Source organism: Podarcis tiliguerta (genome assembly GCF_965153285.1).
Source record: "Podarcis tiliguerta genome assembly, chromosome: 12".
In the NCBI taxonomy this organism is placed as follows: Eukaryota; Metazoa; Chordata; class Lepidosauria; order Squamata; family Lacertidae; genus Podarcis; species Podarcis tiliguerta.
This window is the reverse complement of record NC_139545.1, coordinates 18,644,483-18,666,469: the sequence shown is the minus strand read 5'-3', so window position 1 is coordinate 18,666,469 and position 21,987 is coordinate 18,644,483. Positions and strand designations below refer to the sequence as shown.

Genomic DNA, 21,987 nt, shown 5'->3' with positions numbered 1-21,987 from the left:
GAGGTTGCCCTCGAAGATGATTCGGAAACTTGTTGCAAAGTTATGGGTTCCATTCAGAGATCATATAAACCCTGCTTCAAAACAGCTACACAAGTTGCCTGTTTGTTTTTGGGTGCAATTCAAAGTATTCATATTAGTAATGCTGGAATGAAGCTATATGGTTTTAGCAGAAATGTTATAAAGAATTAAGTAAGTACTGATTGTTAATGGGCTAAAGTGGAAAATTTAAAGTTAGATTGAGTTAAAATAAATTATAGAACAAAAATTGAGAAAGAGGGAAAGGATTTGCTGAATTAGCATTTGAACTAGAATACAAAAAAGGGAGGTGTGAGGAAGTCGAGGAAACAAGTAAATGAAAGATAATGATATGGAATTTGGATGTGTTTTTTTACTTTTTATTATGCTGTTTTGATGTATTGTTCTTTTTTTCTTTTTCTTTTTTTCTTATTTTTGATGTATTGTTTGTTAAATTTTTCATTGTTTCTTTTTTCTTTTACACTTTTTTTGTAACTATAAAACTTTTAATAAATATCTTTAAAAAAAACAAAAACAAAGTATTCATATTAGTGTTTTAAATCCTTAAACACTATCCTCCTCTTGGGTGTTAAGATCTACAGAGTGGGCTCTCTTGTTAGTTCTGCCATTCTCAGAAGTGTGGGAAACAGGAGAGACCTTTCCCTGTGGCAGTCCCAAAATTGTGGCACTCTCTCCCTACAGAGTTGTGTCTGCCAGTTTCACTGTACAGTATTGCTTTCCCCATTTGCAGAAGGCACCCCTCTTTACCCTGGTCTTCAGCAGTTAAGATGTTTTATTTTGTTGTACTCACTTCTTTTGCTGAATTTATTCTGGGCTTTTTTCCTCATTGGTACAGTTTTACTTTTTTTTTTTTTATAATTACACCTGGTTTTATAAGTCTATATTTTATGGTTGTTGACTTGCACTGGGACATTACGGTGAAGGGCAGGTAAGAAATATTGCATATAAAATAAACCAGGGATGCCTAGCATTTGACAGAAAGGGACAAGGGACACACAGATATGTGGTTAACTCTTTGGGGGCTTCAGTAGGTCTTTTTTTAAGGGTATTTTGGGAGGGCAACAACAAATCACAGCAGGAAACACATATAATTTTATTTTATTTTTAAAAATGGACAATGGGGGGCACAAAAAACCTTTTGACATTACATAAAGTGTATCCCTGGGAGCAACTAATGAAACTTTTTTTTTAGTTTAATTCTGTAAATTAAATTTGGCAAATTAGGCAAATTTGTTGTTTTGAAGAACCATAGAAAAATTTGGATATGACAGTACAATAGCTTTGGAACCTTTGGGAAGAGTCAGTAATTTTTTTACAGGGAGCTTGTGGAGGTGTTTTCACAAATAATAATAATAATTGTCGGCTGGATGTGACGTTCAGCCCATGGTCTGTTCAGACCTCTGTTCTAAAGTGAGTGTCAAGCAGCAGGGCCGATGATGATGTCACAAAGGCTAAGATCCTAGAATGCTTTGCATATTCACTGATGTGCAGTGTACTCTTTTTTGGGATCGCCATCAGGTGTTACAGTTATGCACATGATAAGTATGTGTATCAAGTTAGTGGGTTATACAATACAAGCCCGCAAGAGATTGCTTGGAAAACGACAAATGTACAACCAGAGAAGGCACAGTGTAGGTTGACTCCTAGTTTATTATAGCACAGAGCCTGAGGGCAGGCTTTAGGGGAAATATTTCTGCCTCCAGGTGCCTGGCAGTTATGGATTTCGCAGCTTAAAGATCTCGCTTGTTTCCTTGCATTAGACACAATGGTTTGAAGGTTCGGTGCCTGAGCAGCAACGTTCTTCAAGACAGCTCGAGCTTTGCAAGAAACCTAAAGCATTGCCTTGTTACGCCCTTTCTGTTCAGTCTGTGCAAGTACTCTGTGCCTGTTTGAAAGCTTTGAATTTAAATCGGGTGAGAGGGAGGACTCTAGACACATAAAGAAGGGTAATGGCAGCCCAGAGCAAAAACAGCCACCGACTGAAGTGGCCCTTTGTCTCTCATAAAGTGGGTACTTTTGCTCTCTTCCCTATCATTTGGAGCACTGAGAGCAACACCAAAAAAGGGGGAGAGGAAAATATTTAAGAAGTGTAGGCATAGGAAATATACAGTGGTAAATAACCTACGGAAATAGAGGGATGGGGAACGATGTTAGAATTCCTGCTCCATGATTGCAGTCATGGGATTTTTGTCTTTCACATGACGTTATATGTTTTGACTCCACAAAGTGGGAAGTGACGGAGACAGAATGTTTGTGTTACTGTGTTCTGTGATGTGGCACTATTGTCCTTTGTTTTTTCTCTCTCTTTGCTGTCTGATGCTAGAGAGAGAGGGAGCCATGTTGCAGTGCTCCGTGTGTGTTTATATGTAAATAAAGTAGATTAGCCAAAATGCTGAGTTGCTGAGGTCTGTCATGCAAGGTGTGCAAACTCTGCGGATCCCTAAGTGTGCCGGTGTCGGTTGGCATCGGTCGCTGTGATGTTTGGGCAGAAGAAAGCTTTTGAAGCTCCCGAATGAAAGACCAGGAGGGAGGGAACATGCCAGTCAGGCATGTGTCTCTGCCAGGGTCCTACTTGAGAGTAGGCTGAACTCCTGACAAACATGTGGCCCTCCAGATGTTGTTGGATTCAAAGTCTCATCTGCCCTAGCCACTATGGTCAATCGGGGAGGATGGAAGCTGTAGTCTGGCAAAGCTGGAATAGCTCAATTGGTAGAGTATCAGGTTCTTAATCTCAGGGTTGTGGGTTCCAGCCCCACCTTGTGCAAAATAATTCCTGCATTGCAGAGGGCTAGACTAGATGACCTGCATGGTCCCTTCCAGCTTTATGATTCTGTGATTCTAACATCTGCAAGGCAACTCATTCCTCAGTCCTGTTGTTTGGCACCTTCCTAGACGTGACTAATGGCGACCACGTGGCACATTACGGTCCAGAATAGAAATCAATCCAGCGACTCCAAACCGTATTTGCTTCTGCTGTTGTTTTCAGCCTGCTAACAATACACAACTGATTGCATTCCCCCACCCTGCTATATAAATTGTTTCCTTTGCATTGGAAGTTATGGTGTGGAAATAATCACATCATGGATTACGTTGATTATCTGTATCTTGCATAACTCATTACGGAAATTTCGTTAAGTAGTGGACAGGAAGATGAATGTGGCATAAACTGCAGAAAAACTGAAGCAGCTGGTGATGCCAGAGGCAGAAATCACAACCAGTCTATAACTCTGATGGCCCTTTGGCACCCACTAGCTAATAATCCTAACGTGCATTTCTCATTTTGAGGAAGGAGGAATTGGGGGGGGGGGCACCCTGCCTTGAATTCACTGTGATCAAAGGTTGGCTTTTGAAAATTCAGCCATTGCTGGGTGGGAATTAAAAACTAAAACCTGTAGGAAGATTGGCAGATGAAGATGATGGACTTTTCGGAGCTAGCCGACCTGGCTGGAAGAGTCCACGACCAGAAGGAGGAGGATCACCAAGAAGAATGGAAGAAATTTAAGGACTATTTAGTTAAATATGTTAAACTAACTTAACTGGGGAAAGCTTGCAAAAACCAGATAGGCTTAGGATTTAAATATGTAGGGTGACGAAATAACATGCTCAAAGTTGAACTGCAAAGCAAGAAAAATGTTAAGTGAATAAGTTAATTTTTTAAGAATTTAGGTTTTGGAAAACCGTTAAAATGATTTACACTGAAATTCAACCAGGGGGATACGAGAAAGTCACTTAATAATGTTAATTGGATTAGTTTTAATAAGGTTATGATTTATGTTTGTTTGTGTATCTGTTTTGTTTGTCTACAAAAAAAATTTGTGGAAAATTAAAAAAATGAAAAATAAAATAAAAACTAAAACCTGTAGTTTGAGGAGAAATAAACCCATATTGTTAAAAAAGCGATGCGTAGGAGAGTAAGAAACAAGCATGAGATTTGGGAGGACTGGGCTACCTTGGTACTTGAATCTGCAGTGGTTTTATATGATTAGAAATAGTACAAGACTTCAATAAGAGAGAAAGCTGGATTCAAACCTCATAACCCTATATATTCTCTGCCCAGAGAATAACATCAAATAGAAGGCTGTGGTAAAGTAGGCCACCCAAGAGAAGCAATGCCTTATGAACTGCACTCTGAGTCTTTAGCAAAGGAGCCATTGATAAATGGACATGGTGGTTTTTATAATATGAATATTGCAAGGAAGTGGGTTGTCTTAAAAAAAAAAATAGCTCAGATAACTGAGCTTCCTCATCCAGCGGGTACCCAATATTTAAATAGAATATGTGAGCAGTGCATAACAGCTTTCTGTGATAAGTTCTCAAATGGAAGCAGAGCTTTTACTCTTGACTGAGGCATGAAATGTCAGCTCTTGGAGATTAGGATTCTGCAGTAGGATTGGCTTAGGAATTGCCAGAGTGGAAAGCAGCGCTTTCATTCTAATATGGGCTTGTTCCCTAATGCGTAAAAGCAAAGCTTCCTTCTTCTCTTGCTTGCAAAAATGCTAACCCGACTCCACATTTTCTGTTTGTATACTTAGATGCAGCTATGGGGTGAAATTCACCTGCCTGGATTAATAATAATAAGTCACAGAGAGGAGCTTTGGACGAAGGCAAATAGAAGCACATTATCTCAGTGAACCTGGTACACTAATCCTGAAAATTCACCACACTTGGAAAAGCTACTAAAATACACCTACACAATCAGCCAAAAAGATCAGCAGAACCAGCAAGTAGCAATCAAGATAAAAGACAGCAAGAGCACTTCTTGCCTGTTGCTATTTTGAGTTGGGATTCAACCACAAACTTAATAAATTCAGGTTGCACTGTTATAGTTAATATTGAGGTTCTGGATTTTTTGCAGTAAGGAAAGTGATGTTCTGGAAAGTGTAGACTATCAATTGCTCTAACATAGCCTCATCTAACCTCTTGCAATTAAATCAGAATGAATGCTCTTTAAATAGTCTAATCTCCTTGCGAACAAATCAGGATGAATGTTCAATAAACAGCTCATATGGAAGCGCTCCATGTGAAAGGTAATTTAGATGGATCATAAAAGCCATCAAAAGCTGTCACAAGCACAAAAGTGCAAGATAGACTTTGCCTGCTGCCTAGAAGATAAGAAAGTTGGCACCAGCTGAACATGTCAGAGCAGAGTTCCAGGAGACCAACAGTGCTGCGGAAAAGGCCCTTTCTCTGATAGTCATAAATCCAAACTTCAAAGGCTTAAGAAGAGGTCTAAAGAGGCAAGCAGGTTCATGGGAGAAAAGGTCTCTTAGATCTCTCCGTGAGACAACCACTTTGAATGATGCCACAAGGACAGAACTGGTGATGAAGGCAGGACTTAGCATAGTAGCACTGAAACATCTGATTGTGCTGCTGGGATATTTTTCAGTGCCCCTGAAATGGAAAATGCACCCCATGAGAAAGGCATGCCCTTAATGGGAAGGGTGATTGCAGTGAGAAAACGTGGAGGTTTTTTTGAAGTGCATGGGGATATATTAATTGACGTGTAACATTATTCTATAAGAATGTCCCTGGGAGACATGCTATGTCATGACTTAACATTGTTCCCAGGAGTATTCTGACCTAGATTCCTAGGTCAGTGGATGTTAAAGTTTAAATTTAAGTTTGAAAAGCAACCTTATGGAATTGGTCACCTTATGGAGTTAAGTAAGCTAGGGCTCCCAGTACATTTTTGAGCACAAAGCGTTGGTGCTGACCTTTAAAGCCCTAAACGGCCTCGGTCCTGTATACCAGAAGGAGCGTCTCCACCCCCATCATCCAGACACTGAGGTCCAGCTCTGAGGGCCTTCTGACAGTTCCCTCCCTGTGAGAAGTGAGGTTACAGGGAACCAGGCAGAGGGCCTTCTTGGTAGTGGTGCCCACCCTGTGGAATGCCCTCCCAGCAGATGTCAAGGCAATAAACAACTACCAGACTTTTAAAAGACAACTGAAGGTGGCCCTGTTTAGAGAAGTTTTTAATGTCTGATGCTGTATTGATTTTTATATTCAGTTGGAAGCCGCCCAGAGTGGCTGGGGAAACTCAGCCAGATGGGCGGGGTATAAATAATAAATTATAATTAGTGTAGACAACCACTACCACCAAAATGTTACCAAAATTCCAGGTACGCCCCCCCCCCGCCATGAATGGCACAACACCCCCATTTTGCAGGTGAGAAAAAGTGAAAGAACCTGCAAGTGTGTTTGTGTTTTTGGCCCACCTTTACTTACCATCATTGGCAAAAGGTGATTATTGTGGTAGAGGATCGTATCCACATTTTTCTGGGGCCATATTTGCTGCTGAGAAAAAGGTGAGCCTTTCCTGAAATGCACTTTGTCCTCCTGTTTGGCGCAGTTTAGCATGTGGGCCATTCTTGCACTGTCACCTTCTCCATGAGTCACACAGATTCCAAGGGATGCCAGTCTTGTGTTAGATTCATTATATGATTGGCTGGCTGCTTTCAGAGCTGCCTGTTTAGTATGCAGTGTGGTGGTCCCCATTTCACATGGCTATCTTTGATAAGGACAGGCACAGCTCTGCAGTGTTTGACATATCGGATCAGGCGTTCCTCTGGTCCAGCCATCTGTTCCCAAGAGTAGTCAGCCAGACACTTTTTAGGATACTTGCAAACAGAGTGAGATGGAAATAGCCCTCCCTTGCTGTTTGTCCCCAGCATTTGCTATTCAGAGTGTATTCCTGGTCTGTGTTGATCTCAAATGCTCATAAGTGTGTTCTGTCTCCTTTTCCCATCAACCTGATTTTCTTTAAAATCCATATAAATATCTGTTTTCAAATATGTGTTCTATCACAAAAATCCATACATAAATGCATGTTTTAGCTCATCATATGCATTTCCAAATGTATTTGATCCTAGAATACTTACATTCTGGTATTTTTTAAAAAATTGAAACTTGTATTATAAAATTCAGGAAATTGTGAAATCCAAAAGACAATTACACCCTGAGCCATATGTTAGCAGGGGAGGTCCAAATTTCGTATGTTCAATGGGAAAATATGGACCAGATGAAGTTATTCTCCATCCTTAATTTCAGATTTATCATTTAAAATGCATCGTTAGGGAGTCTTCCTGTGAATTTAGTCCATGGGTAGGCAAACTAAGGCCTGGGGGCCGGATCCGGCCCAATTGCCTTCTGAATCCAGCCTGCGGACGGTCTGGGAGTCAGCATGTTTTTACATGAGTAGAATGTGTCCTTTTATTTAAAATGCATCTCTGGGTTATTTGTGGGGTCTGCCTGGTGTTTTTACGTGAGTAGAATGTGAGCTTTTATTTAAAATGCATCTCTGGGTTATTTGTGGGGCATAGGAATTTGTTCATCCCCCCCAAAAATATAGTCCGGCTCCCCCACAAGGTCTGAGGGACAGTGGACCGGCCCCCTGATGAAAAAAGTTTGCTGACCCCTTATTTAGTCTATTTCTCTCTCATTGTATGGAACCATTTAGGGGAGGGGTGTATTTGAAGCTCTGTGGACTAATAATAAACTTGAGCCGAACCAAACTATGAAATTAGCAGCCGCATCATCTGTACCCTGCAGACACCCACTACAATGAGACTGCAAAACTTCATTGTTGTTGCTTGGTGCATTTATTCTGAATGAATCATTGCTTTCTTTGGCATGTGCACATGGTGAACATGTGGTGAAGGGGAGGGGAAGATGGGCTGTGCTTCCATATGTCTAGCGTACATCACAGATACAACATACTGTATATCGACTTGTAGCTGCTGGTTTTGTAATATGCATGAAGGTCCTTGACTTTTAGAAAAAGAGTCACAGGTTGTACGCAGTGTGAGCAATTCCAAAATCTAGAAGGTTCCTCAACCTAGATACAGTTCCTCCCAAGCTACTGTTATGAGTTGGGGGCGTAGGTTGTATGCAGAGACCCTTTAAATTCCTGGAATAGCCAGGCTAGCTTCCTCGTGATATAATGAGTGGGCACCCTTCGCACAACTGGCTGGCAGTTAGAAGGACAAAGGCCAGAGTTGAGAGTGGAGTTATGTGAGCAAGATGCTAGAAGCAAAGCTGAGCAGGGCAGCTGAGCGACAAAGCCATGCCTAATTTCTGCTGGAATCCAAGGCTGTGGCAAGACTCTCGTGGAGTGTTAATGCTGGGAACCCCTCCATCGTAGGTTCAGGTTGTATAGATGTGTGAATAAACCATATAGCATAAAGACAACACAGTCTCCCCCGTACCTCATTAGAAAGGAAACACAAACCCTGGAACCCCAGGAATCTCACGTCAATCGGAGATTGCAGTTAAGGTTAGGGTATGATCCAGTTCATATTTAAAGGCAAACCTATCTGACTGACACTTTCTGAAACCATACGCGAGCTGACACAAGCAGCCATCTTGCAACACCTGAATTTTGCAAAGCAGTTCTCTAGCCAAGTAACGTATGCAAAAATGCAAAATACTGTTGCCTATATACTAGTGAAACCATAATACAAAAATGCATTCTGTTAGGGAAAATAGCTTTGGGGAAATGTATAATCAGGCAATAGTGCAAATAGCTTTGCAAAAACGTGTGCATTAGGAGAAATTAGCACTAAAATGCTGGTGCATTTTCAGGAGGACTTGGGAAAATGAGTAACAGAGAGCAATTGACAGATTTGTGCATCCCTGGTAGCCAGTATCTCCTCCAGAACAAGCAGGACGCATCCCATTGGCTACCAACTTGCATCATCTGGAGTGGGAATTCTGTTTGTTGGAACACCCTTTGCCCTATTCAGAGGGTAATTTCAGGCCCACCACAGATAGGCTTAACCCGCAGGGATGCCCTGTGTGTGGTCATGCAGTTTTTAACAATCATCGCTGCAGACAGATCCACCACTCATCAGCTCAAGGATTACCCTGTTTGCTAAGTCTTGTTTCAACAGCTGCTGTTTCAGAAGCACTGCCTTCAAGCAAAACATCAACACGAGCAAATTCACTTTACTCCTTGTAACAATGCTGCCACATTTCTTCACAAGATCATGTATTTGAAATGTTCAGTCTATGTGCCGTTGGGATGAACTCGCAACCTGTTTAGAAGACTGCCAATTATAATGCTAAGGGGTCTCCCATTTGCCTTGGCTAATGTTGCCACCACAAAGGCTCTTTTTGACTCTTCTTCACATGGACACATTGGCTCAGAGGCTTAGCGGCCACAAACACTTTGGTAATAAAGACTTTGACGGGGTTACGTTGTTCAAAACTCCCTGGAAACAGAGCAGCTAGCCTAGCTTGTGTAGAGGCTGGATGTTTTCCTTTTGTTCTCTTCTATTCTTAGCATCGCTACTCAGTTTCCATCCAGTTGCACCAGTAAAGTCAACACCTGTCTTTCTAAATATAGATAAGTGTCTTTTCAATCCCTTCCCCCTTCCACTGTTTCCTTTCCCTGGAACAGATTCCAGTTTGTCTCTGTGACTGGCCCTCACTGTCACGTTTCCTGAATTGACCTTTTTCATCACACTCCTTTTTAGGATCTTCTCTCCCTATGAACTGAAGGGCTTAGCAGGAATGGCGGATCTAGGCTGACATCAGGGACAGGTTGAGAAATCTGATTTTGTCTGCATTTTAATGAGAAGCTTCCTAATCCACACAGTCCAAGCCAATATGCTAACCGAAACATAGCTATTCTCTTAATTTTGCACATTTCCAAATTTTGCACTAGTTTGATTCTTATTGTAGTTTATCTCAAAAATTCTCAATAATACTTTTTGGATGAAATTTGCACATTTCCCATTTTTGCAATGCACTTCACCAGCAACCAAGATGTACAAAAGTGCATACATTAGGAGAAAGCATGCATATGAAAGAATACATTAGTGAAAGCAATGTCAGTGTGCATTAGATAAAAAAGGTAAAGGGACCCCTGACCATTAGGTCCAGTCGTGGCCAACTCTGGGGTTGCGGCGCTCATCTCGCTTTATTGGCCGAGGGAGCCAGTGTAGAGCTTCCGGGTCATGTGGCCAGCATGACTAAGCCGCTTCTGGCGAACCAGAGCAGCGCACAGAAACGCCGTTTACCTTCCCGCCAGAGTGGTTCCTATTTTTCTAATTGCACTTTGACATGCTTTCGAACTGCTAGGTTGGCAGGAGCTGGGACCGAGCAACTGGAGCTCACTCCGTCATGGGGATTCGAACTGCCGACCTTCTGATCAGCAAGCCCTAGGCTCTGTGGTTTAGACCGCAGTGCCACCCACGTCCCTGTGCATTAGATAGGTTGGCCCTAAAATGTGAACTGAATCAAATTTCTTCTCCACCCCCAATCTTGAGATCCTTTTTTAAAAAAACTTGGAAATACCATGGAGCAAAACCAGGACCTTCTGTGTGCACAGAATGTACTCTGTCATTGAGCTATGGAACCTCTCCCCTCATTCTTGGAGAGGATGACGGAGAAGGAACTGCAAGTGTTCTTGGATGACACAGCTCATCTGGTTCAAACTTCAGTCTTGGTTTAGGCCTGGTTTTGAAAGTGCATGTCAGGCGTCAGATACTCCAACCCTCCACAGGGTAGGTTGCCAGGAAATGATAAGACAAGGAAAGTTCTTACCAATGTTGTTTATTCAATATTTACAGAGAGAGGCTTAGAAATGCAGCCTCCTGGAGCAATGGCATTGCTCCAAGTGAAACCCCACCCCCTCCATCTCTCCCATTATGCGTTATCCCTACGGTAGCTGAGCTGAGCTTCTGCCTCAGAGCTCTCTGCTCTCCTACTTTCAATGCCCGCCAGGTTCTGGGAGGGGGGGATCTGATAGATAGATGATGATAGATAGATAGATAGATAGATAGATAGATAGATAGATAATTTATTCCTGTCGGAGACCAGCTTATAAAACACACTTGGGGGTACAGTCACAGAAGGAAAACAAACAATTAAAACAATGTACAACAATAAACTACCGCAGGGAGCTGACCCAAAGTCACCCATAGAACTGAGTTTCGGGATTTTCTTAGCAAATTAGTTTGAGTTGGGAGATGGTCTGCACCTACAGATCTGTACACAGAATCTGGCGACCATCCGGGTCATCTTCTGATCTTTGCCTAACAGGAAAAGGTTGAGGTTTTGCTTTTCCGTGAGGTCGGCAAGCCTCACCAGTAGGGGATCAATGGTCTTACTACGTGCCTCTTCATAAAAGGGACATCTAAAGAACAAGTGCTCTGGACTTCCTATCTCCCCCAATGAACAGCGCAAAGTCTCTGAGCGTATGCGGGGGGTCTGGAATGCTTTCTAAAGACACCCAGTCTGTCAATTTTCTCTCCCCTGGTGCTTCTTCCTCCTCCTCCTCCTCCTCTCCCATTATTTCCCAGCTTTCCCCCTCATCTGCCTCAGAGTTGTGATCTCCCCCAACCCCCTGTTGTAATTCTGAACTGTCTCCTTTTTCTCTGGAAGGGTCAGGCTGAGGAAGCGGTCTCCACTATTCCTCCTCTGCCCAGTCCCTGACAGTGAATCAACCTTGGTTGCTCTGACAGATGACCTGTCTCGGGAGAAGGTCAGGGGGAATGTGAGCTTGCTAGTATTACTCAGTTCCTCAGAGGCTTTTGATATCATTGACCATGGTATCAGAGGCACTGTATTGCAATGGTTTCCTTCCTAATGACATGGCCAAGTCCAGAGAGTTGCATTCGGGGTCCATGGGACACTATTTTGTCTCCAGTGCTATTCAACTCTATATGAAGCCACTGGGAACAGTCACTAGGAGTTTCGGAGCATGATCACACACAACTCTACTTCTCCATAACATCTGACTCAGGAGAGCCTGTGCAAGCCGTGATCAGTGTCTTAATGCAGTGGTGGACCAGCTGAGGACCAATAAACAGAGTTTAAATCCTGGGAAGATGGAGGCTCTGTTGATAGATTCTTCCCATGTCTGGAAGATGGGTCAGTTGCCTGTCCTTGATGGAGTTGCACTCCCTCTAAAGGAGCAGGTGCACAGCTTGCATATGTCCTGAATACATCTTTGTCAATAGAGGACCAAGTGACCTCAGTGGCTCAGAGTGCATTTTACCAGCTTTGTCTGGTATGCCAACTACGGCCATACCTGGATTGGGATAATTTCCTCACTGTAGAGCATGGACTGGTAACCTCAAGGCTGGCCTAGTGCAATGGGCTTTGTACAGAGCTGCCCTTGCCCCTGGTTCAGAACTCCCACTGGTGAAGAACACAGAGCCCAGACTGGTGATGGGAACAGACAACCGACAGCATGTAGCATCTTTGCTAAAACATCTGCACTGGCTTCCCACATCATACTGGGTCATGGTCAAGAGTCTTGTGCTGGATATACAAAGCCCAGAACAATTTGGGTCTGGGCTACCTTAATTCAGCTCGATCCCTGGGAACATCTGGAGGAGCATTGCTAGTTGTCCACCTGTGTTACAAAGGCCCAATGGTCCTCAACTAGAAGTCAGGTACTTAGCGTTACGAGTCCCATGTTCTGCAACATTCCTCCAGCAGAGATTCAGGAAGCATCCTCACTTTTCACTTTCAAGCATCTCCTGAAGAGCTTTTTATGCTGGCATGCCTTTGCAGTTGTTCAAAATGTCCCTTGCATAGCCAGTCATTTTGACAATTGCTTCATATTGCTTTTAAGTCTTTTTTACGTCATTGTACACCACCCTGATGTTTTTCATGAGGTCAGTATAAAAATACTTTTATAAATAAATAATTTCTTTTTCCTCTTCCTCTTCCTCTTCCTCTTCCTCTTCTTCCCAACTGCTTCTTGGTCTCCCCAGCTAAGTCACGGACTGACTAGTTTTCTATAAGCTACATTAAAAAAACAAACCGAAAACCAAAGTATATTCCCTCCCTGTCCTCCCATTGCATCACCTCCTGGTTGACAAATCCGAATAATTAATTTTTTATCATTGTGCTCCTAGGCTGACATTTCCATCTTAAAAGAAAGAAAGGAGCATGTTTAATTAAAGAAGAAAGTGCTTGGGTTTAACAACACTTCAATCACACATACACAGTTTAATAACATGCTGTCCTTTCAGAGCAACACAGTTGCTTTTCAAGCAATATTTACTCTCCCCCTCCGCCATTTCTAAAGTCTGTTTTCTCTGAATCGTCGCAGCAGCAATCTGCCAAAAGCTGAACACAATTAGCAGAGACCAGAAGCATGAAATTTGTACACTCAAATGCTTTGGGAGTGACTGGAGCCATTCATTTTGGGCTGTATCACTCAGTAGCACACATCGGCTTCTTGTTCCACCAAAATTATTGCTGAATGACTTTGAATAAGACCCTTAACTGGGTTTAATTCTGTTTGTATTTGTGTGTGTGTGTGTTGGATTGGTTGGATGCAGAGGAATGGTGGGAGGAACCAGCTGAGGAACCACCAAGGGAAGAAGACTCAGAGCCCAGTCAATGGTGGCGGGAGACAATGAGTGGTCAGAGGGGAAAGCTGCAGAGGTAACAGGGCTTCGTGAGCTGGGAGAGTCTGTGGCAGAGAGAAGCCCAGTATCAGAGGCAGAAGCTGAAACAGGAAAGGAGGAAGCCAAGAGGCATAGATGAGTCAGGCTGGTGAAGAGTCCTGCTGCGACCAGCTCCCATTCCCCCCTGACTCCCAGAACCAGAAGAGGCATGAAAAGGGAGGATCCAAGGCAGACAAGATAGGCTCAGTCTTTGATTGCTTGGAAAAAGCCCTGGGGAGGAGTAGACAGCTGTGGGGAAGCAGGGGCTTTCAGTCTCAGCAACTGATTTCATGGAGTAAGACCTATGGGGAATGAGCTGTTGTGCTCATTAGGCCAAGTCAGTGCTCACTCAGCCAAGTCTGTGAAGATCATGGTTTTGCTCCAACTCTGGACTGTGTGATTTACTGTGCTTCACTCTGTGACAGTGTGAGAGAGAGTGAGAGAGATATAGATATATAGGCATTTGTGTGCTGATATATAACACAAAAATTTCTGGGCAGGTTGCAATAAATCAGTAGACACAAAACCCCCAATCTAAATATAAAATTAAACATAAAACCATAAAATCAAAATCTGTCTTAAGTACAACACAAACAAAAACTCACCACAGCCCAAAAATTAAGACTCAAAAACTGCAGGCTGTTTTGTGCATTGCTACATTGCAAAATTTGTTTCATAACATTTGGAGGCTGAGTTTTTTTCCAGTAATGATGTGAAATGATCCTAAGTCAGAGAAAGAATAAATGGAAAATGTAGGCACTGGGCTTCCTTGCAGCTTCTTAAGTCAAGCAGTTTCTGGAAATGAAAGTGGGTAAGCAAAGGAATTAAGATTTGTAAAGGAACTAAATGCAAGTTATCACCCTGATACATAATATTCATCCCAAGGTTCTGAAAGAACAGGCAGAGACAATTACAGGGCAGTTATCAATCATTTTTGACAACTCATTAAAAACAGATGAGTTACCAGTTGACTGAAGGACAGCAGGGGAAGTCACAGCATTTAAGCAGATGATAAACAGGAAATTAGATGCCATTGTAACCAACCTTAATACCTTATTTAAAGCATAAAGGCTAAAAATAATTACTGCAATGCAAACTTTTCACTCCAAGGTGATTTAGATTAAGGTATCAGAGCACTGAGAGAGTGGTAAAAGGCAGAGGTCAGTCCTGATCACCTTTTTCGTAGCTAGGACTTTTGTGTGGGAAGAGGGCGGGGAAGATGCTAGGCAAGGAAATTGATGGGATGGAGGAAATGGAGAACAACTTATCTATTACGCTGTCCTCATCAATCATTGTTTAATGAACTATAAGTAGCATGGATCAAAATCCTAGTATCTCTAATGGTCACAGGGAAGGAGAAGATTTTTTTGCAACAGAAATCCCTTTTATTGGACCAATAAGTTGCTCATATCAACACCGTATATTTCAAGCACTCTTATACTGTGCCCCAAGGAATATTGGGAATTGTAGTTTCTTAATGGTGCTGATCTCACAAAGTTACAATTCCAAGCACAGTTCCCAATATTCTCCATGACGGTTAACATGGCATAAGAGTGCTTTAAATATAGGATGTGGCTAGGAGCTTTAAAATCCTGGAGATCAGCTTTTACAGCACTTGTTGTTCTGTTGTTCTTTTGGGCAGACTTTCAGTGCTCAAGGTAAGAGCAGAAATTACCGTATTTTTTGCCCTATAAGGCGCACCGGCCCATAGGACGCACCTAGTTTTCAGGGGGGGAAATCAAGGGAAAAAATATGACACACACACACACACACACACCCCGCAGCTCTGGGAGCAGCGGACAGGCTGCACGCAGCCTGTGCGCTACTCCAAGACCACCTCCCTGCTTTTGCGGGAGGTGGAGGAATTCCCCCACCTCCCGCGAAAGCCCACAGGAGCCGCGCACAACTCTTGTGGGCTTTTCAACCAGGAGGGAGAAGGGACTGAAATGGCCAGTCAGTCCCTTCTCCCTCCTTGGGAAAAAGCCCCCAAGAGCTGTGCGCTCTTTAAAGGGTGTGTGGCTCTTGCAGGCTTTTCTGCGAGGTGGGGGAATTCCCCCACCTCACAGAAAAGCCTGCAGAAGCCGCGCAGCCTTTAAAGAGCAGCTCCTGCGGGCTTTTCGACCCAGCTTGTGGGGCTGGTGATGGGGGGAAGCGCTGCTTTCCCCCACCGCCAGCCTCAAAGAGCAGACTCTCCTGGCTTCAGCGAAAGCAACGCGAAGCCTCCGGAGCAGGCTTCGGAGCCTTCGCGTTGCTATCGCTGAAGCCAAGGAACCTGCATTCGCCCCATAGGACGCACACACATTTCCCCTTCATTTTTGGAGGGGGAAAAGTGCGTCTTATAGGGCGAAAAATACGGTAGATATTGCCTGAAGTCAGGAGGATGTATACTTTACAGGGTCTTTCCTGTGTGCCAGGCCAGAATGCAACAAATAAAGCCTTTCCCCCTTGTTGTCTTGTTCTCAGATGGTGAGAGAGGGCCAGAAGATAGCAAACATTTAGGAGATGTCCCCCAGATCAATGGCTCTGGCTGCAAAGAAGGAGCGGTGAAGGCTTGACTTAAACCCTTTCCGGGTGTTCAGTCACCTCACATGTAAGTAAAGTCACAATAAGAAGTGGGGTGCATGGGCCAAGCCCTCCCCCCTCCGGTGTGACATCTATCCATGCGTTTGAGGGGCGAGGTCTGACATGGGATGAAAGGTCCATGTAGAGATTTAGAGTCTGGCAAAACCTGGATTTTAAATGGAGGATGGAGGCTTGAAGAGGCTCCAGACTTCACTTTCAATAAACAACGAATTTACTTTTAAAAGAAAACTGAAGGAGGCCCTGTTTAGGGACCTTTTTAATGTCTGATGCTGTATTGTTTTTAATATTCAGTTGGAAGCTGCCCCAGAGTGGCTGGGGAAACCCAGCCAGATGGGCAGGGTATAAATATATTATTATTATTATTATTATTATTATTATTATTATTATTATTATTTCAACCTCATGGATGGCTCTCAACAGCATACAGATGATAGCAGATTTGGCAGGGCTTTGGCAATGCATCCGTGCTTTTCCTAACATGCTCGTTTACACGTGAGGAGGCTGAACGGCCAAATAGGGATCTTGCCCTGAGCTACGTATAAAAAAACAGTTTAGTGTCAAATGCACAAATTATCACTTTCTAGGGTACAATTCCCTTCCCAACATCTCTGCAGGAGTCGGTCGCCCGGTGGGGTTGCAATAGCCACAGCAATAGACTCTTGTCAGCGGACTGCCAGCTGCCATCATCACCCACTGAAAATAGTGGGTGGTAATGGATGCATCTTGGGACGTGGGTGGCGCTGTGGGTAAAAGCCTCAGCGCCTTGGGCTTGCCGATCGAAAGGTCGGCGGTTCGAATCCCCGCGGCGGGGTGCGCTCCCATTGTTCGGTCCCAGCGCCTGCCAACCTAGCAGTTCGAAAGCACTCCCGGGTGCAAGTAGATAAATAGGGACCGCTTACTAGCGGGAAGGTAAACGGCGTTTCGTGTGCGGCTCTGGCTTGCCAGAGCAGCGATGTCACGCTGGCCACGTGACCCGGAAGTGTCTCCGGACAGCGCTGGCCCCCTTGGCCTCTTGAGTGAGATGGGCGCACAACCCTAGAGTCTGTCAAGACTGGCCCGTACGGACAGGGGTACCTTTACCTTTACTTAATGGATGCATCTTATCTCTAGAGCAGTGGCACCCACATGTGTGCACTGGGCAGGTCACATAGCCCGTTTTTTCGAAGACTGCAGCTGCAGATAAATCTTTTTAAACTGTTGAACAGAGCCAGCCCTAGCATTAGGCAGCTGCCTCAGGCAGCCAGCTTGCAATGTCAGGGAAGTTATTTAATTTCCTATTTTTATATTTTTACTGCTAGGGAGTGGGAGAGGTGTTTGTAAGGTTTTCTGCCTCAGGTACCAGAATAACTTGGCTGGTCTTGAATCCTATATATCCTGACTTGACATAAGTAGAGGCTACCATTAGGCTCCGACTTAGGCGGCAAAATGCCTTGGGCTGGTTCTAGCGATGACTTATGATTTTGTACCTTTATTTATTTATTTGTAAAACCCTACTCGTTGTTAATAAATCATTCTATTTGTTTTGAAAGGTTTCTAAACTGTGTCCTGGGAGTAATAGCCCTCACAAGGTGATGTGCAGTTGTAAAATAAAATGTAACACTGTATACAGTACATCACTCATATAAACCAATGCACCTGTTAAAGTCATGATACACATCTCATGTATGATCTAGTTGAGATTCCTGCAATTCAGGGGGTTGGACTAGATGACCCTCAGGATCCCTTCCAACTCTTCAACTCTACAATTTTATGTTTCAATGAATGATACAAATTGATCCAAAACACAAGGCTTAATGAAATGCAGACTGATAAGTTGGTATAGGTTTTCAGCCTAAATTGATATGATATTTTCAGGGCGGAGTGGAGTCTATAGGTATGGAGTCACCACCAAGAAAGCCCTGCTCCTGGTATCTACCAGTCTAGCATCTTTCAGTGATGAGCCAGAGAGCAAGGCCTTAGATATGGATTTTAACGCACAAGCAGCCTTGTGCTGCTGCAGGTTGTGTTTTGGATAACAACATCCCATCAGTTCTGCCATATTAACAAATATAACCCTCAGTGATAACAAAGTTATCAATGATATCTTTATATGTGTCAACACCACGGTTTTCCCAGTGCATCTCTAACCACATGAATTCGCATCCTTTTCGCTTATAAAGCAGTGGGAGGCAAACCATTGCAGACTAAATGAAGCCAAGTTGCCTTCAGCGATATTCTGATTTTTGAGATTCCCCGCGAGCATTTTTCTGGACTGCAGAAATCAATTCTTAAACAGACAAGCCAACAAGCAAATAAGCAATGAAATCAGAGATGCCAACTGCGTCCGTGGTTTCACTCCAGAATAAAACAGTTACATCAGAGAGGTAACCTGTACTTAGATGTACAAACATATCACAGACCCTGCTCTCTGACATTCTTAAGATGGCCTCCCTGCCCAGCAGCATAGAGGGAACAATTGGTGGATGGGTGGTGTCAGAGACTGGGCAGAGGAGGAATGGTGCAGACTGCCTCCCCATCCTGACCCTTCCAGAGAGGAGGAGGAAGAAGACAGTATAGATTTACAACAGGGGTTTGAGGGAGGTCACACCTCAGAGGCAGATGAGGGGGAAAGTTGAGAAATCATGGGAGAGCCAGAATAGCTGGCTGACACGTCATTAGAAAGCTGCTGACCTTTAAAGCCCTAAATGGCCTCAGTCCAGTATATGTGAAGGAGCGTCTCCACCCCCATTGTTCTGCCCAGACACTGAGGTCCAGCTCCGAGGGCCTTCTGGTGGTTCCCTTGCTGTGAGAAGCCAGGTTACAGGGAACCAGGCAGAGGGCCTTCTCGGTAGTGGCACCCGCCCTGTGGAACGCCCTCCCACCAGATGTCAAAGAGAAGAACAACTACCAGACTTTTAGAAGACATCTGAAGGCAGCCCTGTTTAGGGAAGCTTTTAATGTTTGATGTATTACAGTAGTTTAATATTTTGCTGGAAGCCGCCCAGAGTGGCTGGAGAAGCCCAGCCAGATGGGTGGGGTATAAATTAATAATAATAATAATAATAATAATAATAATAATAATAATAATATTGTTATATTCCAGACCCACCATCTTGCAGAATGCGGCAGGCCTTAAAAGTAGGAGAGCAAAGAACTCGAAGACAGAGGACACTTAGCAGCACCCGTAGAGGAGGTGATGATGATGGCGAATGAGGAAGTGGGAGAGACGGGGGATGGAGATTCACTCAGGACAAGACCATTATCCAAGAGACTGGGTGCTATAGCCTCTCTCTTTTAAGTTTGAAATAAAAGAGAACTGTAAGAAACTTTGCTTGTCTTTATACTTCCCTGGGCATTCAGCCAGGAGCCGCTGTCAGCACCCTGACAGATGGGTTGCCCTGCCTTCCTGACATTCATGTCCCAGTCACTTATCAGGATGAAGGGGCGGGGAGGCAGTGAGTTCAGAGCTCTAGCTGGTCCTCCATGAAACTCTGTCCTGTCCCTCCTCCCCATGGTCCCGGTACTTGGCAGTGGTGCTAGCAGGGTGTCTGTAAGCAGGATATAACTCTCCCTGCTGGCCACTCCTTAGTGATGTACTTTAAAGGTGCTCAGCATAACAGCCCGTTGTCCTATTTACCTGTACTCTAAGGGGGCTCCTTTACCGGTAAATTCCACCAACTTCTGCCAAAAGGAAAGTGTTGCAGCAATTTCCCCTTCTCCATAATAGTGAATGGGGAGTGGGAGGAACAAAGGCTTTTTCTGAAACAGATCTGGATCATGAGCTGAACCAGGCAACCTCTTTGGACCAAAGTGGGCTGCATCCCAAAGCACCGTATCAGGATCTGAAGCAAAACTGATGGTCGGCACACACCCTTACCTCAGCCTGCTTAGCTTCAGCAGTGGAACAGGATTATGTGCCTTAAGACAAGTTTTGGATAAGGCATCTCTGTGTATTGTATTTAGTAGCCACATGCATGTGCTCCACAGCCCTGAAGCCATTAATGCTAGGTGGCACCTACTTCACCGGGCTCGACAACACACGAAGAAGTTGGGGTGCGTAGAAAATGTCCATCTCCCAGACCACTCTCTGCAAGACAGATTGGCCATGAAGATACAGAAGTTAGCCATCACTGTACCCGATTATTGCAGTGCTCTCTGCATGAGCAAATTCATCTTTTATTACTCTGCTGGCTTTATAGTCAGGGAGAATGCTGCTCTCACAAGGGTGAAAATTATGTGTGCATGGAAATTTGACAGCTGTCATCCATTTGGCGACTGCTGCTGTGATCTTAAACCCAGTCCTTCTGAACGAGAAAGTGGTATCTTTATAAGCAGGTGAAAGCTTTGGTCAATGGCGAAATGAAGTGTAGAATTGCCCACAGGACCAGATCATTGCTTTTTCTACCCTTCTTGCATATTTAACCTTTACCTTTTGTTTCCAGCATGGATATATAGAGGAGGAAGCTTTGCAGTCACCCTACGTTTCCCATTAAGGCCTGTCCATCATGGAAATAGGAACAAATTCAATAAACTTATAATGGCTGTTCAATGAAAAGCTCACCTGCTCTGATTCTAAAATGGCAAATCCCTTCTGCTGGGGGCATGTCCATGCTGAGTGTTTTCATTTGTTGCTTTCACTGAAGGTTCTCTAAGCTTTCTGACAACGTTCATGAAATGTGACAGCCTTCTACAACCTGTTCCCCCCTAGCTCCTTCGGACTACGGTTTCCTTGAGCACCTGATACATGCATTCATTTGCAGACCTCTCCCTAGTACATGTGACTTGGCTGAAGAAGCCACACTGCAAAATCTGGAGATGTGCGGGTTTTGAAGGATGGCTGGGTTTCAGTTCAGAAAGTGCACATTTGGTAAGTTTGCTTTTATTTTTATTTTATTTTTTAAAATAATATTTATTAGATTTTCCAAAAGGTAAGTTTGCTTTTAAATGCGTACTGAATCAATTTTGTCCCCATACCTAGTTACAGTAAAAAACATCAGCATGGCATCAGGCCACAAAGGTCTGAAACTGGGCTGCAGCATGCAAACATCAGATCCTCTAAGTATCCCTATTTTCCAGGGACACTCCCAAATTTACAGAAGCCGTTCCGGCTTCTGATTTGATCCTGAAATGTTCTGCTTTTGCTTAGGACATCCCTGTTTTCATCGGAGAAATATTGGAGGGTATAGAGTTATGCAACCCCTTAGCCAAGGAGATAAGCTAAGTAACTATACAACCTTTAGAAGATATCTGAAGGCAGCCCTGATAGGGAAGTTTTAAAAAATAATAATAATGTTTTAATATGTTTTTATATATGTAGGAAGCCACCCAGAGTGGCTGTGGCCACCCAGTGTTGTTGTTGTTGTTGTTATATTTTATTGACTAGGACATCCCTATATTTATTGGATAAATGTTGGAGGGTATCCTGCAACCAATGTGAGACATCAACTGCAATTTTGTTGCTGCTGCTGCTTAAGAAGTCATTGTGTCCTTAACTGCTGAAAAAGTGAGGTGAATCTTTTGGATTGTTTTGTGCATCTCAGTCCAACTCTGAAAAGTGTTTGCTACTCTGAGGCATCTCAAGGATAACTCAATATTTAGTGGGGTGACTAATACATTTCATCCCCGTCAACAGTTATCAGATTTATCGGATCATTGATTTATCAAAATATAAGAAGAGACGAAGAGTTTCTGCTGGGCAAGATTCGATGAGCAAGAATGACCCCTTCAGCATCGCCAGTTAACCAGCAAATGCTCATACAGACATGATGCAGTGTTTCTAAAAATAAACATAGACGCTCTTGTGATTGGTTGTGAACGAGGGTTGGGATATATACTGCCACATTCTGGCCTTTGCCACAGCTTATTGCAAGCAGGGAAGAGTCATTCCGCCCATCTCTGCAGGCAGTTTTGGTGCTTTATACCTGATCTCTGGATTCCCAATCTTCTCGATGCACACTTTACATTGGAAGCAGAAATGGAATGG

General features: G+C 43.6%; 1 long non-coding RNA gene across 1 annotated transcript; it reads left to right on the top strand.

Annotated features, from left to right (window-relative positions):
• Positions 1-9,508: 9,508 nt before the first annotated feature.
• LOC310660543 lies at positions 9,509-21,502 on the top strand. Its single transcript, XR_014503497.1, has 3 exons — positions 9,509-9,576; positions 20,713-20,871; positions 21,388-21,502. It is a non-coding gene; the product is annotated as an uncharacterized lncRNA (long non-coding RNA).
• Positions 21,503-21,987: the final 485 nt, after the last annotated feature.